Genomic DNA, 4,376 nt, shown 5'->3' with positions numbered 1-4,376 from the left:
ATTTTGCCTTAATATTAATAGAGCTGCCCCTGGTCTCTTTTGGTTATTGTTTGCATGGAGTATCTTTTTCCATTTCTTTCACTTTCAACCCATTGTATTTAAGGTCTAAAGTTAGTCTCTGGTAAGCAGCATATAGTTGAAATATGTTTTTATCAATTCAGCTAATTTCTTTTGATTACATTTACATTTAAAGTAATTATTAACAAGCACTTACTTCTGTCATTTTGCTCTTTCTTTTCCATATGTCTTACAGCTTTATTTTGGTCCCTTATTTCCTATATTAATGTTTTCTTTTGTCTTTAGTTGAATTTTGTAGTAAAATCCTTAAATTCCTTTCTCTTTTCCGTTTGTGTATATTCTACAGCTATTTTCTTTGTGGCCACCATTGGGACTACATTTAAATTGTAAAATTAAAACATTCTAATTTGAATTTGTACTAGCTTATCAGAGTACATCATGAGAAATGCTGGGCTGGATGAAGCATAAATTAGAATCAAGATTTCTGGGAGAAATATCAATAACCTCAGATATGCAGATGACACCACCCTAATGCAGAAAGCAAAGAGGAACTAAAGAGCTTCTTGATGAAGGTGAAAGAGGAGAGTAAAAAAGTTGACTTAAAATTTAACATTCAAAAAACGAGGATCGTGGCATCCGGTCCCACCACTTCATGGTAAATAGATGGGGATAAAATAGAAACAGTGACAGACTTGATTCTATTGGGCTCTAAAATCCCTGTGGATGGTGACTGCAGCCATGGAATTAAAAGAAAAGCTATGACAAACCTAGACAGTGTATTAAAAATCAGAGACATCACTTTGCCAACAACGATCTGTATAGTCAAAGCTATGATTTTTCCAGTAGTCATGTACAGATGTGAAAGTTAGACTACAAAGAAGGCTGAGCGCTGAAGAATTGATGTTTTCAAACTGTGGTGCTAGAGAAGATCCTAGATTGAGTCCCTTGGACTGCAAGGAGATCAAACCAGCCAATCCTAAAGGAAATCAACCCTGAATATTCAAAGGAAGAACTGCTGCTGAAGCTGAAGCTCCAGTACTTTGCAAAGACTCCTGACTTTAAAAGCTGACTCACTGTAAAAGACCCGAATGCTGGGAAAGACTGAAGGTAAAAGGAGAAGGGGGCAGCAGAGGATGAGATGGTTAAATAGCATCACTGACTCAATGAACATAAATGTAACCAAACTGTGGGAGATAGTGAAGGACAGGGGAGCCTGTCTTGCTGCAGTCCCATAGAGTCAAACATGACTTAGCAACTGCGCAACAACAAACGATTAGTGGTGTTGAGAATTTTTCATCGTTTACTAAATAAATATGTATGCAAAGAGCCGACTCATTGGAAAAGACCTTGATGCTGGGAAAGACTGAGGGCAGGAGGAGATGGGGGCAACAGAGGATGAGGTGGTTGGCTGGCATCACCAATTCAACGGACATGAAGTCGGGCAAACTCCAGGAGGTGGAGAGGGACAGGGAGGCCTGGCATGCTGCAGTCTATGGGGTCGCAAAGAGTCAGACATGACTGAGCAACTGAACAACAAGCTTATCTTCAATATCACACAAAAACTCTACTCTTTGCATGTCTATCCCCACCACTTTCAGTTGTTAATGTCCCCAAATTATATCCTTATATACTCTAAGTGAGAACTGGAGCTCATGGATCCAGCCTCTTTCTCTATAATTATCTAATTAACTGTAGGACTGACTGGGAGCGGAAATAAAGCTTGAGGTGGAAAATGCACAACACCAACCAGTGTCACAAATACATGTTAACGATAGTATCCCATCTCTACATACACAGCCTTGCTCCACATAGAAACAGCTGTCACTGAGTTAGGTAGGTCACAACATCATGTGGAAGTAGTAGGTGTTTCCACAAGATGGCAGTCTTTCTTTGTACTGTAAAACTTAATAAGCAATGTTGCAATGTTGCAAAATACTTAATAAACAGTATTTTATTATTTATGTAGCTGTTATCGTGAATTGTATGTCATACACTACCACATTTTGAACAGGTTTTTTAATTTGGGTCACAATTATGGTTCGATGCATTGGTGGTGTTATAAGTGAAGAAGGAAACATTCTAAATAGCAGTGTGCTCATGGACATGTGCATTTGTGGACCCCACCTAACCTCAACTGCATGATGAAGTTCCAAGGACTCTCAGGGGTGAAGTTAATTTGAGAGTAGTGATTAAAAAGTACTGGAGACAGAGGTTTGTATATCACGTTAATCAATGTGAACTTTATCCTGAAAAACATGGGAAATCATTGAAATATTTTAATCAGGTGGGTGTCTGGATCAGCGAAATGTTTCTCAAACTTTACTCCTTGTTAACACCTTCGTTATTTTTTCCATATGTCCACATCACCTCTAGTTAATTTATTTAATGTTGTTTACATCAATCTTTTATTCTTTTATAAACATATGCCAAAAGGAAACTCATTATCAGCATTGCTTGCCATAATATTTAAAACAATATGTAACCATTAAATAGAACAATGTTCATTTATGTACCAACTTTATTTATTTCATTTGTTGGTTGTGCTGGGTCTCTGTTACTATGCATGCACTTTCTCTAGTTGCTGCAATGGGGGAGGGGGGTGGGGGGGAGGGGAGGGGCGAGGGTAGCTACTCTCCAGTTGTAGTTCACCGCCTTCTCCTTGCAGTGGTTTCTCTTGCTGAGCACAGGCTCTAGGTGCAGGGGCTTCAGTGGTTGCCATGTACAGGCTCTAGAGCAGGATCACTAGCTGTGGCAGGGGCTTAGTTGATCTACTGCATGTGGAATCTTCCTGGACCAGGGATGAACCTGTGTCCTCTGCATTGGCAGGGGGTAGCTTCTTATCCACTGTACCACCAGGAAGTCTTATGTACCAACTTTAAATCATCTCATGCACCGCTATGTAAATCTACCAGTTTTTGTGCCAGATTCTTTTTTCGCATTTTTTAAAAATGTTTTTTGGCTGTACCTCCCACAGCTTACAGGCTCTCGGTTCCCAATCAGGGATCGAACCTGGGCCACAGCAGTGGCAGTTCCATATCCTAACCACTAGGCTGCAGGGAACTCCTGCCATATTCTCAATTGCTGGGTCTTAGGTGTCCCCTGTAATCGCCTATTACAGAGTTGTGAGTGTAGAGAAGCTCAGACACAGGCTGAGGGTATTAGTTTCTCTGCTCTGTAATGCCTTATGTAATTTTCATGTGCATACAAATCACCTCGGGATCTTCTAAAAATGCAGATTTTGATCCAGTATGGGATTTGAAAATTCTTCACTTGTAACAAACTCCTAAATGATGTTAATGTTAGTTTCCCAACCATGCAACTTAGCAAGGTACAGGACTATAAGTCCCTGAAGGGCAGGGATCGTGCCTTAATCTTCAACATAGTGTCTGGCACAGACAACTTCTTAGTTAATACTTACGGAAAAGAGCACAGAATTTTCTTTCCCCAGCAGTCACGTGAGGCTTCCCTGATAGCTCAGTTGGTAAAGACTCTGCCTGCAATGCAGGAGACCTCGGTTCCATTCCTGGGTTGGGAAGATCCCCTGGAGAAGGGAAAGGCTACCCACTCCAGGATTTTGGCCTGGAGAATTCCATGGACTGTACAGTCCGTGGGGTCGGACACGACTGAGCGACTTTCACTTCACTTTCTCAGCAATCACATGACTCTCCATATGCAAGCTTCAGCTTAGAAGTCTCTCTCACCCACTCACACGCACACCACTACTATTCAAAACATTTTAATTTTTCTAAAACTATAGTGCAGTTTTTATTTTCTACGTAAACCCAGCCTAGATTATTAACTCCAGGACAGCAGAGACCTTAGTTGTACTGATTGCCTAAGCTTCCGTCTCACCTAGGTGTATCCCCGGCGTGGTCTGGCAGTTAGAGAAGAGAATTGGACAAGGCCTAAGTTCTCATGGAGCTAATGATCTAATGACGACTTCACCAAGCAACAGGCGATCACACCCGGTTTCGAAGCCTATCTGCAGAAGAGCAGATACAGGAAGGTCTTCTAAAGCCGCCGGCTCCTACGGAGCGGGAAGTCCTGGAGTTCAGATGGCTCGAGCCCAGACGCCGCGGGAGGAATCGCGGAACCCGACTCTTTCATTGGACAGTCCGGATCGGGAGAATCCAAAGTGGCGGGGGGGAGGGAGAGAGGCTGCTATGTGCTGTCGCAGGAGTAGTCAGAAGATTACAGAGTGGATATCCAGGCCAGGAAGAGAACTAAAAAATCGGTAACTGAAACTATCTTCTAAATACTCCCTTATGAAATTATGCGTCTCCGCATCCTATGTCTTGGAGGAATTGGACTGGCCCAACCTCCAAGGAGCAGTAGAGCGCAGCCGGTCGTCTAGAGAG

The sequence above is a fragment of the Bos mutus genome, chromosome 25 (assembly GCF_027580195.1).
Source record: "Bos mutus isolate GX-2022 chromosome 25, NWIPB_WYAK_1.1, whole genome shotgun sequence".
Classification (NCBI taxonomy): domain Eukaryota; kingdom Metazoa; phylum Chordata; class Mammalia; order Artiodactyla; family Bovidae; genus Bos; species Bos mutus.
The sequence above is the reverse complement of the archived record's forward strand: the minus strand, read 5'-3'. Positions refer to the sequence as shown.